The 17,865-nt window shown below is 40.8% G+C and overlaps 1 protein-coding gene across 7 annotated transcripts in view; it reads left to right on the forward strand.

Annotated features, from left to right (window-relative positions):
- LOC101326029 (cyclic AMP-dependent transcription factor ATF-7) overlaps window positions 1–17,865 on the forward strand; it is a 91,549-nt gene that overhangs the window by 45,220 nt on the left and 28,464 nt on the right. The gene's annotated exons all lie outside the window — the stretch shown is intronic.

Raw genomic sequence — 17,865 nt, forward strand, 5'->3', positions numbered from 1 at the left:
AAAAATATAAGTCTGTAATTTCAACAAGAACTTAATAGGACTGTGTGATAATCATTTTGACCCAAAAAGAAGTTTCCTTGCTTTGTTAAGAACTAAAGTTGTCCCTTTGGGAACTTTAATGGTACCCCAACTAAGTGGCTACATCTGGAAAGTAGAATACTAAAAGGTCTACCATTAGGCAAGAGCTATGGAGAAAGCAATTAACCATGTAACTGACAGGGGACCAAGCCCTGCTGAATTGTCCCTGGGATTTCTCTGCTCCTAGGCACACTGGTCCTTTAAAGTTTGTTGAGCATTTAATCCATCCAAGTAAGTAGCGACCAGCTAAAGAAAGATAATGGATCTGTTGTTGTTAATTCTTTAGCATAGTTCCCAAGAGTGCCCTGGCATTTAGTAAAGAGCCAGCTATTAGGTACTGAGGGAGAGGGGCAGCCAGGAATGAGAAAAGATGTCCTTCTGCCTGAAACTCCATACCTTAGTGAAGAGTGATCTTTAACTACTTCAGTTTCAAGAGCAGCATGATAGGGTGCCTCTCCTACTGTTTTGTCCTTCCCAACTCAGACACTATATAGCTATTGTTTTTAAGGAGCCCTGAGGCAAAAATTGATGATGAGATAGAATAATTTATTTGGTATACTATGTGAAAATGAAAATGGAATTCCACATTAGGGTCCAATTGATAAGTATTCTTAAAGGTATAGAACGAGATATTTTATTGCATATTCCATATCCACGTTCCTTACATAGAAAATGAGGAAAAATCTATATCCTGAAAACCATCATGTACTGGTTAGGAATGGTTTCAGCTACAAGTACCTAACGGTAGCTTAAAACTTCATGAACACCTGTAACACAAGTATAAGAATTAAGACTGAGCAATTAAGCAAGGTTATTGAGGACTTCCTACCTCTCTGTTCTGCCATTTTTAGCTATTTTACCTTTTAGTCTCAAGTGTGTTGCCTCACTGTCAGAGGATGAGGAAGAAAAAAGGAGTAGCACCAGGAATTTTCTTCTTCTAGCTTTCCCTTTTGTAAGGAAGCAAATGCCATTCCCAGAAGTGCAGTCTTCTGCCCCAGTCCCCAGTGGATTTCTGTGTCTCATTGGCCTGAACTGTGTGGTGGCTTTAATCTTAGCTGCATGGGAAACTGGAAAAATGAGTATCTGGCTTTTCAGCCTTTATAATGGGAGGCAAGCAAGGGAGAAGGGTTGGGAATGAGGGTTGGGTTTAGAAACTAATAGTGTCTTTCCCAAACCTCTTACATTTCTGTTCCCACCCCCACCTTCCCCCAAGCAATCTAATATGTAAGGCATTAATTGACAACAGTCATTTCAGGACCAGAGAGGCCTGATAAACCATACAGATTTCCAGTTTTAAAGCCACTGGACACAGAATTTAGTTTATGGCCTTACTGAAAAAAGTCACACGAAAATAGTATTAAAAAGAGAGAGGGAGGACTTCCCTGTTGGCGCAGCGGTTGAGAGTCCGCCTGCCGATACAGGGGACACGGCTTCCAGCCCTGGTCCGGGAAGATCCCACATGCTGCAGAGCAGCTAAGCCCGTGTGCCACAACTACTGAGCCTGTGCTGTAGAGCCTGTGAGCCACAACTGCTGAGCCTGCGTGCTACAACTACTGAAGCCTGCAGGCCTAGAGCCTGTGCTCCGCAACAAGAGAAGCCAATGCAACGAGAAGCCTGTGCACCACAACGAAGAGTAGCCCCTGCTCGCTGCAACTAGAGAAAGCCCGCGTGCAGCAATGAAGACCCAATGCAGCCATAAATAAATAAATAAATAAATTTAATAATAAAAAGAGAGAGAGAGGGATTCTGGGAAGGTGGCAGAGTAGAAAGGATCAAGAATCTGTTTCCCCACATAGCCAATTGCACTGGCAGAATCTGTCTGATGTTAACTATTTTGGAAACTTGGAGTCTGTTGAAGGCTTGCAACTTCTAGGGGAAGAATTGGAGGGTAAATTGTGGTTAATTTCAGTCAATTTCAGCTCAGCACAGTAGCAGCTATCCATCACCCCACCCTCAGCCAGTGCCAAGCATCTGTGCATGTGTTCCTAGAGCAGTTTGCACACAGCATGTGGGGGAGCTAGGATGGTCAAAAAGGTCCTTTCCTCTAAGTAGCAGAGATCTGTGCTCTGGGTGCTGATTGTTGCTTCTGATCACAGAGGTATAGACAGGTAGCCATTTTGTTGAACCTCTTCACATTGTTACAAGCCCCTCCTTCTCTGGCTGAAGTGACTTCTAGGGGATTTAAAGGTCCTGTGCCCTTTTTCTCCCCTTCATTTTTCACTTTTTTCCCCTTTTGGAAGCCAGACATTAAAGTCAAGGACATTCAAAAACAGCCACATATATGGGGAAAATTAGGAAGTGACTGTGCATACCTAGGGAAAGTGTCAGAAAAGACCTAAGAAGGCATTAAATTTACACCTCATGCTGATCCTTGGCACAGAGACCCTACAACAATCATAAAAACAAAAACAATATCAAAAATCAGCAAATTCTGCAGAAGGGGGAAAGGAACTGATTTCCAGAGTTGTTTTATTAGATTGAAATGACTGGTGTTCAACAAAAAACCACAAGGCGTACAAAGCAACAGCAAAGTATGGCCCATTCAAAGGATAAAAAAAAAAAATGGGGCTTCCCTGGTGGCGCAGTGGTTGAGAGTCCGCCTGCCGATGCAGGGGACACGGGTTCGTGCCCCAGTCCGGGAAGATCCCACATGCCGCGGAGCGGCTGGGCCCATGAGCCATGGCCGCTGAGCCTGTGCGTCCGGAGCCTGTGCTCCACAACAGGAGAGGCCACGGCAGTGAGAGGCCCGCATACCGCAAAAAAAAAAAAAAATCAACATAAACTGTCCCTGAGAAAGGCCTCATGACAGATTTGCTAGACAAAGACTTTAAAACACCTGTCTTAAATCTCAAAGAACTAAAGGAAGATGTAGAGAAAGTCAAGAAAACAATGTATGAACAAAACGTAAATATCAATAAAGAGATAGAAAACCTAAAAAGAAATTCTGGAGCTGAAAATTCATTTACTGAAATGATAAATTCACTAGAGGGATTCAAAGGCAGATTTGGGCAGGCAGAAGAAAGAATCAGTGAACTTGAAAATAGGAGTTTGGGGAATTCCCTGGCAGTCCAGTGGTTAGGACTCAGTCCTTTCACTGCCAGGGCCCAGGTTTGATCCCTGGTTGGGGAAGTAAGACCCCGCAAGCCGTGCAGCGAGGCCAAAAAAAAAACAAAAAGAAAAGAAAAGAAAAATAGGCATTTGGAAATTATCAAGTGTGAAGAACAGAAAGTGAATACTGACAAGAAGCAAGCAAAGCCTGAGGGACCTGTGGGATACCATCAGGCAGACAAATATATGCATTGTTGGAGTTCCAGAAGTTCAGGGAAGGAGGCAGGGAGGGAATAGAGAAAGAGAGAAGAAGGGGCAGAGAGAAAAATTGAGGAAATAATGTCTGAACAATTCCCAAATTTGGTGAAAGACATAACTATAAACATCCAGAAAGCTCATACTCCTGGGGCCTTCCCTGGTGGTCCAGTGGTTAAGACTTTGCCTTTCAATGCAGAGGGTGTGGGTTCGATCCCTGGTCGGGGAGCTAAGATCCCACATGCCTCAGGGCCAAAAAACCCAAAACAGAAGCAATATTATAACACATTCAATAAAGACTTAAAAAAAATTTTTAAAAACCCCTCAAATTCCAAGGAAGAAGAACTCAGAGACCCACATCAAAACACATTATAACAAACTTCCAAAGGCCAAAAACAAAGAAAGAATCTTGAGAGCAGCAAGAGAGAAGTGAATCATCACATACAAGGAATCATCAATAAGATTATAAGTAGACTTCTGATCAGAAACTTTGGAGGCCAGAAAACAGTTGACCAAACATATGCAAAGTGCTAAAAAAAAAAAAACTGTCAACCAAGAATCCTATATCCAGCAAAGCTGCCCTTCAAAAGTGAGAGAGAAATTAAGACATTGCCAGAGAGGTAGAAGCTGAGGGAGTTCGTGACTGCTAGACCTGCCCTGCAAGAAATGCTGAAGGGAGTCTTGAAAAGTGAAATGAAAGTATACTAGACAGTAACTCAAAGCTGTGGGGAAAAATAATCTCAAGAAAGGTAAATACATGGGCAATTATAAAGCTAATATTATTACTGTAAGAATGAATGACTTGTAATTGTACTTTTTGTTTCCTACATGATTTAAGACAGTAATACATTTAAGGAAAAATATTTATATTGTAAAAGCTAGTATTACTGTAACTTTGGTTTGTCACTTCAAATATTGTTTTTCATGTAATTTAAGAGATTAATGCATTTAAAAAATTATTTATGTTTTGGGGTCCGCAATGTATAAAGTTGTAATTTTGTGACATCAGCAGCTGAAAGGGGTAGGCACAGAACTGTAAAGGAGCAGAGTTTTTGTATGTTACTGAAGTTAAGATGGTATACATTCAAATTAGAGTATTAAAACTTTAATATATTAAATGTAATCCCCATGGTAACCACAAAGAAAATAGTTGTAGAATATACACAAAAGGAAATGAGAAAGAAATTTAGACTTTTCACTACAAAAACTCAACACAAAAGAAGACAGTAATGCAAGAAATGAGGGGCAACAAAGCTATAAGACATATGGAAGACAAACAGCACAATGACAGAAGTAAGTTCCTCCTTATTAGTAATTACTTCAAATGTAAATGGATTAAACTCTCCACTCAAAAGACAGATTGACAGAATGGATAAAAACACTTGATCCAAAAAAGAATGCAGTATTGCCATTTGCAGCAACATGGATGAACCTAGAGAACATCATGCCAAGTGAAATAAGCCAGACAGAGAAAGACAAATATTATATGATATCAGTTATATATGGAATCTAAAAAGTAATGCAAATGAATCTTTATAAAACAGAAACAGACTCACAGACCTAGAAAATAAACTTATGGTTACCAAAGGAAATGGAGGCATAAATTAGGAGTATGGGATTAACAGATACACACTACTATATATAAAATAGATAAGCAATAAGGATTTACTGTATAACACAGGAAACAATATTCAATATCTTATAATAACCTATCATTGAAAATAATGTGAAAAAATATATATGTATAACTGAATCACTTTGCTGTACACCAGAAACTAATGCAATATTGTAAATCAACTACACTTTAATAAAAACAAAACAAAACAAAATACCCTATATGATCCAACTGTATGCTGTCTACAAGAGACTTACTTGAGACCCAAAGACACAAACAGGTTGCAAGTGAATGGATGGGAACTTCCCTGGTGGTCCAGTGGGTAAGACTCTGTGCTCCCAATGCAGGGGGCCCAGATTCAATCCCTGGTCAGGGAACTAGATGCTGCATGCATGCCACAACTGAGTTCTCATGCCACAACTAAGAAGTCCACAACTAAGAGTTCACATGCCACAACTAAGAAGTCCATGTGCTGCGACAAAGATCCCACATGCTGCAACTAAGACTCAGTGCAGCCAAAATAAAAATAAATAAATAAATAAATATTTTTTAAAAGTGAATGGATGAAAAAAGATGCTCCATGCAAATAGTATCCAAAAGAGCAGAGTGGTGGCTCTACTAACACCAGAATAAATAGATTTTAGATCAAAATAGGTTACAAGAGACAAAGAAGGACATTATATACTAATAAAAGTTTCAGTGCAGTAAGAAGATGTATCAACTATGTATAAGACTCTTAGAAGAAAAATAGGACAAAAGCTTCATGATATTGGATTTGAGAGTGATTTCTTGGATATGACACCAGAGGAGCAAGTAAGAGAAAAAAATAGGTCGGATTTTATTAAAATTAAAACATTTTTGTACATTTAAAGACAATGTCCACAGAGTAAAAAGGCAACCAAGGAATGGGAGAAAATGTTTGCAAGTCATATATTGGATACAGGATTAATACCCAGAATGTTTAGAGAATTTCTAAAACTCAGCAACAGCAAAAAAACAACCTGATAAAAAAATAGGCGAGGGACTTCCCTGGTGGCGCAGTGGTTAAGAATCCGCCTGCCATGCAGCGTACATGGGTTTGAGCCCTGGTCCAGCAAGATCCCACATGCCGTGGAGCAACTAAGCCCGTGCGCCACAGCAACTGAGCCTGCATTCTAGAGCCCACGAGCCACAACTTCTGAGCCCGCATGCCACAACTACTGAAGCCCACGCTCTACAACAAGAAAAGCCACTGCAATGAGAAGCCTGCACACTGCAATGAAGAGTAGCCCCTGCTTGACGCAACTAAAGAAAGCTCATGCACAGCAACGCAGACCCAACACAGCCATAAATAAATAAATAATTAATTTAAAAAAAAAATAGGCGAAAACGTTGAATAGACATTTCTCCAAAGAAGATATACAAGTAGCCAACCAGCACATGAAAAAATGCTCAATATCACTCATCATTAGGGAAATGCAAATCAAAACTACAGTACTACTTCACACCCATTAGAATGGTTACTTAAAAAAAGAAAAACAGATGATAACTAGTGTTGGCAAGAATATGGAGAAATTGGAACTCTTCTGCCCTGTTGGTGGGAATGTAAGATGGTACAGCCAATGAGGAAAACAGTATGACAGTTTCTCAAAAAATTAAAAATAGGGTTACTATATGATCCAGCAATTCCACTTTTGGGTATATACCCAAAAGAACTGAAAGCAGAGATATTTGTACAACTGTATTCATAGCATTATTCACAATATCTAAAATGCAAAAGCAAACCAAGTGTCCATCTACTGATAAATGGACAAAAAAATGTGGAATATACATACAGTGGGCTATCATGCAGCCTTAAAAAGAAGGAAATTCTGCAATATGCTACAACGTGGAGGAACCTTGAAGATGTGCTGAGTGAAATAAGTCACAAAAAGACAAATACTGTATGATTTCACTCATATGAGGTGCTTAGAGTAGTCAGAATCATAAGGACAGAAAGTATAATGGTGGTGCCAGGGAATGAGGGGAGGGGAGAATGGGGAGTTATTGTCTAATGGGTATAGAGTTTCAGTTCTACAAAATAGAGTTGGAGACTTCCCTGGTGGTGCAGTGGTTGAGAATCTGCCTGCCAATGCAGGGAACATGGGTTCGAGCCCTGGTCCGGCAAGATTCCATATGCCTCGGAGCAGCTAAGCCCGTGTGCCACAACTATTGAGCCTATGCTTCAGAGCCTACGCTTTAGAGCCTGCAAGCCACAACTACTGAGCCCACGTGCCACAACTACTGAAGCCCACGCACCTAGAGCCCGTGCTCCGCAACAAGAGAAGCCACCGCAGTGAGAAGCCCACGCACCGCAACGAAGAGTAGCCTCCGCTCGCCACAACTAGAGAAAGCCCGCACGCAGCAATGAAGACCCAACACAGCCAAAAAATAAATTAAAAAAAGAAAAAGAGTTATGGGGGATGGATGGTGGTGATGGTTGCCAACAATATGAATGTATTTAATACCACTGAACTGTACATTTAAAACGGTTTATATGGTAAATTTTGTGTTATGTATATTTTACCACAATAAAAAAATAAAAAGAGAGCAAGAGGAGGAGCAGAAAAGATTTATACTTACTGCTTTCCTGTGATACTAGGGAATCCCATGGAAGTTGAGATGACCAGGACTTTCTAAGTACATTGAAACCTGAAGTAAAATTATATTTTTCAATCCCATAATAAACAAGATTCATAAATAAAATAAAACTAAAATACCTATTTTTCCTCAGTTAAACTGACAAGAAATTATATTTGCCACCCTCTTTTCTACACTGCCCAATCCCTGGTTGGAGTTGGCCTGTATGACCTTTGGAGCTTGTTTCCTTTCTGCTGTGATTTATTAGGCAAAAGATACCACCCATGGGACTCATGATTTTTCACATTTGTCATAAACAGGAGGAGGGAACAGGAACAAAAATAAAATTAGTGATTGGGTGTGGCTGAGCGGTAAAAACTTCTGCTGCTTAGAGGAATAGTTGCATCATTGGTCTGTATGTTATGGAATAATGCATTAATGTTAATCCCAGATCCTAACAGTGAAGATCCAGCAATTCAGTGTTGACTGTGGGTTTGAATATCATTTTTCCACTCCCCAACCCCCAACTGGTTTGTTGATTTGATTGTAATATACCTTTTCCTCTTGTCAGATTCTCCAGGGTAAACTTTGTAAACAGAGGAATCCAGTTCTTGACATGGCTTGACTCCTGTGGGATGCTGATATTCTGCCCAGTAAAATTCAAGTAATTGAGATCCTAAAAGAAAATGCTTAAAAGGATGTGGTTAAAATTACCACTAGTGGTTTGGGGAGTGAAGAAGGAAAAGGTTGCTGTTGATGAATTGACATTTTTTGCACAGAGCATTTTAGTTGGTAATAAAGTTCAGCAATGGACTCAGATACCCAAAGAAAGTAAATTGACTCACAAGACATGGCACCAGTATCCTTTCATACAACAGCAATATAACTCCAGTGTACTGAAAGTGTCCTAAGTGCCTTTCTGTAATAAAGGGAATCTGGTGTCTAACAAAACAGTGGGAAGGATACACTGATTCTCACTTATTTGCATGATGAAATATACTTTGGAAGTGGAGATGGAAAGGGATCAGATCATTCTGAAAGTGTGCCCTGTTAAAGGTCTTAGAATCTAAAGGTGATAAAGCTTTTCAACAGTTTTTCTCATACCACTATATAAAACTTGACCTAATCACTTAAAAAGGAATTTATTGAGCGCCTATTGTGTGCTCTCCACGGGGTTAAGCCCCAACATGGGGTTGGTGGGGAAGGTAAGGAATAAGTGTAGGGGAACTCCTTGGCGGTCCAGTGGTTAGGACTCGGCGGTATTACTGCCGGGGCCGGATTCAATCCCTGGTTGGGGAACTAAGATTACAAAAGCCACATGTCATGGCCATAAAAAAAAGAAAAAAAGGAGTAAGTGTAGGATACATTTTTAACCCTCTGGTAGTTTATAGTTTAAAGGATAAAACTATATCCTTTATAGTGAGACCATGTAGACTAGAATTCTAAATTATATGGTGCAGATTGTTCAGAGTACCATACAAGTTCAGGAAAGATAGACTACTGAAAATTAGAGAAGCTTTCAAAAAGCAATTGGATTTCAGCTGGACCTTGGAAAGTTGTAGTACTTGGATAAACTGAGGGGAGAGAGGAAGGCATGTCTGAGAATAGGGCGATTGTGTGGAAGCACAAAATTGAAAACAGGTGGATTTTGCAGATCAGTAGAGACTGACCTGGATAGAAAGTGTTAGTGGAAAAATAGGAGAAAATAAAGTTATAAAAATACAAGAGGACCAGGGACTTCCCTGGTGGCGCAGTGGCTAAGAACTACCTGCCAGTGCAGAGGACACAGGTTCAAGCCCTGGTCTGGGAAGATCCCACATGCCACGGAGCAACTAAGCCTGTGCAGCACAACTACTGAGCCTGCGCTCTAGAGTCCACAAGCCACAACTACTGAGCCTGTGTGCTGCAACTACTGAAGCCCACACGCCTAGAGCCCGTGCTCTGCCACAGGAGAAGCCACTGCAATGAGAAGCCTGCGCACCTCATGAAAAGTAGCCCCCGCTCGCCACAACTAGAGAAAGCCCGCACGCAGCAACGAAGACCCAACGCAGCCAAAAATAAATAAAATATTAAATTATTTTTAAAAAATCATCTACAAAAAATACAAGAGGACCAGAAAACTAATAGATTTTACATTGCTTTAAAATCTCCTTTGGAAATGATTTCAGCCCCCCCCCACCCTCTGAGTCAAGAAATTCTTCCCAATGATTTAAATCCCCTTTGCTGCCATTTTGATCTTTTCCTGTTGTCTTAATTTTTGAAATTCTATTTGTTTCTTATTCTAAGCTCCTCCCATTAGGGTATTCTTGGTCCCCACTGGGCCCAGCCTTTAGTTCCATAGGAAAGAGCTGGTGTTTACAATATCAACTCTCCTTTTGAATGGTGATGATGAAAATACTCCTACCATTGTACACATGGATAAGAGTTTTATAAGTTGGGGATGCTTTGTAGCCCTTTAATGAGATATGCTAGTTGGCATTTATTCAACAGCTGTTTATTAAGCACCCACTATGTGCAGGTACTGTTCTAAGTGCTTGGAATACTTCCACGAGCAAACATATGAGGATTCTTGCCCTTGAGGGGCATATATTCTATCAGATGGCTTCTCTGCTAGAACAACTATCAAATAATGTCTCTCCTCTCAAAATTCCTTCTTTTTACAAGGGACTGATTTAGTCAGCTGCCAGAATCTTCTAAGACACTCAAACAGCCTTCCCCAAGCAGAAAATTCCTCAATCCACAGACAAAGAAATTTACCTTAGGTACAATTTGGTGGGGTTTTCCCCCTCCCTTTAGTTTATACTCCTTCATTCCCCTGACAACATTTTCTCTTAGAATATTTTGAGAAGAAGTTTCCTGTTCTTATTTTTCCTCTGTAAATTACCTTGTTCACACATGCAGCCTATGAGCTGCTGCTGCTGTGGTTGTATTTATTTGTTGAACAATCCTGTACTTTGAAATGATTCATTCAAGAGCCATGAAGCATTCAAAGCAGGATGTGTGACTCATTTCGTAAACAGCAGCATCTTGAAGTAGAAAGCAGGAGCCTAAGATTGACTAAGGTACAAACGAAAGTTATGTTGGATTGAGGTATGTGTATTTAGTCCCTTCCCTTCTCCCTTTCCCCACTTTCCCAAATATAAATGATGCATTGGGAATAGAAGCTCTGCAGTGAGGGTGAGAAGCCTTATTAAGACTGTTGCTGATCTCCCAGTTTCTTCTTTCAGGATATGTGATCAGCTGAAGTGATTAAATAGTGTTCAAAAAAAGGTCAGCTATTCTTGCCACCCTACTCAGCACTAAGATCACTGTATTCTATAGCTTTCTACCTATAGTTCTCAGTTTTCTCCCGCTTTTTCAAACTATTTTCTTTCATCAGAATATGCCCAAGTGTAGATACTGTAATAAAAGAAAGCTATTCTGTCCATGAAGCGCTGCCAGACCCACAAAGTTTGGAGAAGAGAGTAGTTAGGTTTCAGTGTAAGTGACTTTCAGACTATCATAAATATAAACTCAGTTGCCTGATAGTTTAGGCATTCAGGGCTCATTTCCTAATAACTAAAGAGTTCTGATTTGTCTCCTTCCCCCAGCCTACTCTTCTAAAACAAGGAAAGGGACGTGAATTAATCATAGGTCAGGATATAAGAGCATTTTTAAATGTGAGACAAATCCACATGGAAACTGGAGCTGTGGTGGCCAAAAACAACATTTCAGGAATGAATTTGGCTAGGGGTTGAGTGCATACTGCACAGAAATTTCATTAGTCACAAAACTTTACCAAGGATTTACTTGAAACTACTACATTTCTGATGCCCATATGCTTGTGCTTGGCTCAGAGTCAAAAGACAAACATTTAGCTTTAGTTTGGCCTGAGCTCTCATTTGCCCTGAGCCTTCTCTTCAATTCTGTTTAGTGTTGCTGTTTCAGAAAGCTTCTGGGAGACTAGTCTTAACGGGATTAGGAAAAGAACTCTAAGCACTGACTTATTTAGAATTATTCTACAAAGAAAAACTAATTTTTACTACAATACCGGTCTGCCTTGAGATTTAAAAAGGGAAAGAGGAGAGAACTAACTGAATACATGCTGTATGCCAGGTACTAAGTGTTTTATATAATTATTTCATTTAAAAGCTTAAGAAAAGTGGGGTATGAGGGGGCCTTCTGGGGTGCCCGAGATATTTCATCTCTCGATCTGGGTTGTAATTACACCAGCATGTACTTATAAAATACATATAAAAATTCATTGAGCTGTATACTTGAGATTTTTTACAGTTTGTATACATTATACATCAACTTTTTAAAAATTAAAAAATTTAAGGCTTCAGGGACTTCCCTGGTGGTGCAGTGGTTAAGAATCCACCTGCCAATGCAAGGGACACGGGTTCGAGCCCTGGTCCGGGAAGATCACACATGCCGCAGAGCAGCTAAGCCTGTGCAGTACAACTATTGAGCCTGCGCTCTAGAGCCCATGAGCCACAACTACTGAAGCCCGCACGCCTAGAGCCCATGCTCCGCAACAAGAGAAGCCACCGCAGTGAGAGAAGCCCGCGCACGGCACGAAGAGTAGCCCCCACTTGCCACAACTAGAGAAAGCCTGTACACAGCAACGAAGACCCAACACAGCCAAAAATAAATAAATAAAATAAATTTTTTAAAAATTTAAGGCTTCATTCACTGACATGTATTCCTGATTTCCAGTTCACACCATGCTTGTTCTTCAAGCCATTCCTAACTTTATTTGGCTTTGCTTATTTTGTCAGTTTGCTAGTAGGTAGGATTCCAGTTTCTTTTCTTTTTTTTCATTAATTAATTTATTATTTATTTATTTATTTTGGCTGCATTGGGTCTTCATTGCCGCGCGCGGACTTTTCTCTCTGGTTGTGGCGAGCGGGGGCTACTCTTCATTGCGGTGTGTGTGCTTCTCATTGCGGTGGCATCTCTTGTTGTGAGCACGGGCTCTAGGCACGTGGACTTCAGTAGTTGTGGTGCACCGGCTCAGTAGTTGCGACCTGCGGGCTCTAGAGCACAGCCTCAGAAGTTGTGACGCACAGGCTTAGTTGCTCCGCGGCATGTGGGATCTTCCCGGACCAAGGATCGAACCTGTGTCCCCTGCATTGGCAGGCGGACTCTTAACCACTGCACCACCAGGGAAGTCCCAGGGTTCCAGTTTCTCATCACAGCAGGATGGGTGAGAATGAAACTTCCTAGAAATGGAAACTTTTTATCAAAACTGTACTTTCACTGCCCATCCTAATACTAATACCACTTTTCAGATTGACTTCCTCATAGTCCTGATATTCCATTTTATGCTTCTTAACATTTCTTAAACTAAGAAAATTTCCTTTCTTGATTTTTTTTTCCCTCCATTGGGGAGTAAAATTCAGAAGTAGCCAAAATTGTTTTGATTTGCTTTTTCTGTTACCTCCTTGCTACTAACAAGGCAGTGCATGAGAATTCCATTTAGTCTTTTCTCCCAATTACATACAGTACCTTCTGTCTCCATCTTCCTAATTTCCCTATCCTAAGTATTTGCAGATCAGTAGTACGTCAGCCATTTTATGAAATGAGGTTGGGAGTTTTCTGCCTGTGTTTTTTTCCTTCCAAGTTTCAGATCCAAAAACATGTGTTGGCAGTTTGGCAAGAGAAACTAAAAAACAGCCCTTTTTTTGGTTTGTTTGTTTCTTTCTTTCCCTGTTATCTTGTAGCAGGGTTTCTCAGCAGAGACACAAATGACATTTTGGGTCAGATAATTTTTTGTTTTGGAGACCTGCCCAGTGCATTATAGGATATATATCAGCATCCCAGGCCTCAACCCTCTAGAGTTCGGTAACATCCCCCAAGTTGTGACAAGCAAATATTTCTCCAAACATTGCCAAATGTCGGGGGCAGAGTTGCCCCTTGTTGAGAACCACTGCCATATAGTATAAACTGTATTTAGAAAAAATGTGTGTGTGGGGAAAAAATCAAGTTTGGGGAATTCCGTGGCGGTCCAGTGGTTAGGACTCCACACTTTCACTGCTGAGGGCCTGGGTTCAATCCCTGGTTGGGGAACTAAGATCCCACAAGCCACGTGGCATGGCCAAAAAAATAAATTTAAAAAAAAAAAAGAATCAAGTTTGGCACATGATTAAAATTCCCATTAGATCTTCGAGCATGTTATCTAGGTCGGAGCTGTCCAAAAGAAATATATTGCAAATCACAAAATGCAAGCCACATATCTAATTTTAAATGTTCTAGTAGAAACATTAAAAATCAAAAATAAACAAGTGACATTAATTTTAATAATATATTTTATTTGACCCAGTGTATTCAAAATATTGTCATTTCAACATATAATCAAAATAAAATTAATGAGATATTTTACATTCTCTTTTTCTTTTTTTGTACTAAATCTTTGACTTAGTACAGTACATCTCAGTTTAGACTAGCCGCATTTCAAGCGCTCAGTAGCCACACGCGGCTAGTGGCTGCCGTATTGGATAGGGCAAATCTAAATCATCTTGGTCTATAGATAGGGTACAAATTAGCACATAATACTTTCCCTCTCCCATTTATGCCAAGAAACTGTCCTGATTCACTTACTTGAGCAAATAAGACTCTGAACTTTATTGTGTTGCTATTCAAATCTTCTCCCAAGGCATATAAAATGCCTTCCTGATCCACTGTAACTCAAATTCTTTAGCCCCCATTTTGAATAATATCAGCCCTCAGTTTTCTTGGAGATGGTGAATATCTACATGTTTATTGATAATTATCATTATTTACCCTACAACCAGAGTGAATGTTCCCTAAATTGAGTGGCTCTTTGCCATAACCTTAGTCATAGGTAAGAGCAAAGAACAAAGGAGGACCCACGAAGGGTATTAACAAATGGGAGAGCTAGATTTTTAAATGGGCAATAATTCAGGGCTTCCCTGGTGGCGCAGATGGTTGAGAGTCTGCCTGCCGATGCAGGGGACACGGGTTCGTGCCCCGGTCCGGGAAGATCCCGCATGCCGCGGAGTGGCTGGGCCTGTGAGCCATGGCCACTGAGCCTGCACGTCTGGAGCCTGTGCTCCGCAACGGGAGAGGCCACAGCAGTGAGAGGCCCGCGTACCGCAAAAAAAAAAAAAAAAAAGGGCAATAATTCAAAAAGGAAATCCTTTTGGGAGCCCCTAATCTATTTTTTAATAAGGTCAAATTTTTATCACTTAATAATTTTAGATGTTTTAATTGAGAAATTGCTTTTAGAGGTATGGTTTCCTAAGCATGTGGTTCAAGATTGATCTAGAGAATTCTTGAGTTAACTCTTAATAAACGAGAGAGAATATAAGGAACAATGAAAATCATAGCCAGAGTGACATTCACTTTGATTTAAAAAAAAAAAAAACTTCAGTAAACTTTTATTCTCTCCCTCCTACTCTGGGCATACAAGAATTGTGTTAGAAATAGCAGGGAGAGATGACCGGAGCCGAGACCAGGCCAGTGCCCTGCTTCTTAAAATTCTGCCCTTTTGGCTCATCCTCTGAAACATACTACCTGATTTAGTCAGGAGGGATTCTTAACTTTTGTGGTGTCATAACTCCCAATGGCAGTTTGGTGAGGCCTATGAACCCCTTCTCAGAATAATATTTTTAATTTTTTTATTTTTATTTATTTTTTTTTTGCGGTACACGGGCCTCTCACTGTTGTGGCCTCTCCCGCCGCGGAGCACAGGCTCCGGACGCGCAGGCCCAGCGGCCACGGCCCACGGGCCCAGCTGCTCCGTGGCATGTGGGATCTTCCCGGACTGGGGCACGAACCCGTGTCCCCTGCATCGGCAGGCGGACTCTCAACCACTGCGCCACCAGGGAAGCCCCCAGAATAATATTTTTAAATCAATAAAATAAAAGACATAGGACTATAAAGGAAGCAATTATTTTGATATATAGTTATTAAAAATGTTTTTAAAATATTTGATAATTAACATATGTGCTTTTTTAAGCATAATGCTGTCTATAAGTTCTAGTGGTAGGTCTAGTGACTATCATAATTTTGAAGTAGTGATGAGTATAAAGGCTATTTTGAGATATCTGCAATAACTATAATGTGATATGAAAATACGTGCAATTTCTATTATGAATTAGGAATGCTAAATTTCAGTTAGAGTTTAGTGAAAATAAAGACGTGATTTTTTTTTTCTACCCACATTCACAGTTATCAAAACCCTCTGAGATGCTGATAGGTGGGAGATCCCTTCAGTCACCTTCAGCCTTCAGTCCTCTTCATATCCCAGCTTTTGATTTGGAAAAAATAAAGAGCTCAAAGGGGAATAGGGTGGTGTGGAAGGGAGTGGGGGGTGTGCAGCAGAAAACTAGAGAACTAGAGGACAAACAAGAACTAGAGGACAAGCAAGTCAGGACTGTGCAGAGAAGTTGTAACAAGAAGCGGAGTTGCCTTTTAAAATATTAAATAGTCCTGGGCTTCCCTGGTGGCGCAGTGGCTGAGAGTCCGCCTGCTGATGCAGGGGACGTGGGTTCGTGCCCCGGTCCGGGAGGATCCCACATGCCACGGAGCGGCTGGGCCCGTGAGCCATGACCACTGAGCCTGAGCGTCCGGAGCCTGTGCTCCGCAGCGGGAGAGGCCACAGCAGTGAGAGGCCCGCGTACAGAAAAAAATATATATATATTAAACAGTCCTAACAAGAGCGAAACCTGGAGGTTTAAAATCTTTCTCCAAGGGACTTCCTTGGTGGCACAGTGGTTAAGTATTCACCTGCCAATGCAGGGAACACAGGTTCGAGCCCTGGTCAGGGAAGATCCCACATGCCCGTGGAGCAACTAAGCCCGTGCGCCACAACTACTGAGCCGGCGTGCCACAACTACTGAAGCCCGTACTCCTAGAGCCTGTGCTTCACAAGAGAAGCCACTGCAATGAGAAGCCCACACACCGCAACAGAGTAGCCCCCGCTCACGCAACTAGAGAGAAAGCCCACACGCAGCAACAAAGACCCAACGCAGCCAACAAAAATGAATAAATAAATAAAATAAAATAAATTCTAAAATAAAATAAAATCGTCCTCCAAGCAGTTTTGGATAAGCTGTATTTCCAATAGTAGAAAAGGACTTTTTTGCATGAAAGTCATTCTTCTGTATTCTGGAACATTGTGCCAATTTTTTAAAGCTACCTACAGGAAATTTCCTTCAAGTTACCTATAAATGTATTTTTGAAAAAAGATTGTTATTACCATTACATTTTGAAAACGTATACCCGTGTAATCCACTGTTCTTCCTATCCTTGTGAAATGATGGTTTTTTCCTCCTTTTTAGACTAGTTCTGCTCATTTCCTTTTACTGAATACCCAGCAATCCCAGACCCTCCACGGTGACTTGTTTAACCTAGAAATATACCCATGGTTAACAGACTGTTCCCCCCCCTTTCCCACCCCCACCCTAATTTCATTAGGAAAAATCTGTGACTGACAAAGTTGATATCTACGGTTCACCAGCGATAGAGAAAACTAAAGTTCTTGGCTAAATATCCCCACACTTTATTCGGTTTTGTCCTAGATCCATTGGAAACCACTAAGGCAGTGTTCTTTTGACTGTTGTACTTCTTGATTCTTCATATTTTCATTGAAATTTTCCTTCACCCTTCAGGCCTATAGGCCTAGCCTGGAAGGATTTTAGGTCTTAAGCTGGCTTTAGTTGATAGGGCTCAGAGCAAATTTGGGAAAAGCTACTTTTAGATAAAATAAAGGAATTTAAACAGTTCAGTGTTGCTTTCTTGACTGGATAGGTGCTAGGATGGGGCCAACTCCTGTCTGGTTTGCAGTCAGGAGGAGCTGTGGATAGAGGGCTAAAGGTAGTTTTGGTGGGAAGTGTGTATCTATCTAATGAGGAAAGTGAAAAGAGAGGACTAACCAATCATTATTTTTAGAAACAAAAAGACAAATAGCACCATGTTTTGGAGCCTGGCTGGTGAAAGAGCTGTGGAAAACTGCAGCATCCAAGCTGTTACTGTGTTGCAGGCATGTTTTAATGAAGGAACTAGCCAGCCAGCCTCAGAGGAAATTTTGAGTGTATCATTGTTCTGAATTACTGCTGTTCATCTGTTCCCTTCACCTCCCCCTTCTGAAGAAGGGGTGGGAGCATAAATTATTGTCCAGTAACACTGTCTTACTTAGTCATAAACTGAGGCAGACCTAGCCTCACATTTTCATTGTCCTTTCACCCAAACCCTTAAATAAGTAAAATCTCTATACCATCTCCTTTTTCCCTTCCCTCATCCTGGCCACAGGCTTCTCCCTACCC

This window comes from Tursiops truncatus, chromosome 11 (genome assembly GCF_011762595.2).
Source record: "Tursiops truncatus isolate mTurTru1 chromosome 11, mTurTru1.mat.Y, whole genome shotgun sequence".
In the NCBI taxonomy this organism is placed as follows: domain Eukaryota; kingdom Metazoa; phylum Chordata; class Mammalia; order Artiodactyla; family Delphinidae; genus Tursiops; species Tursiops truncatus.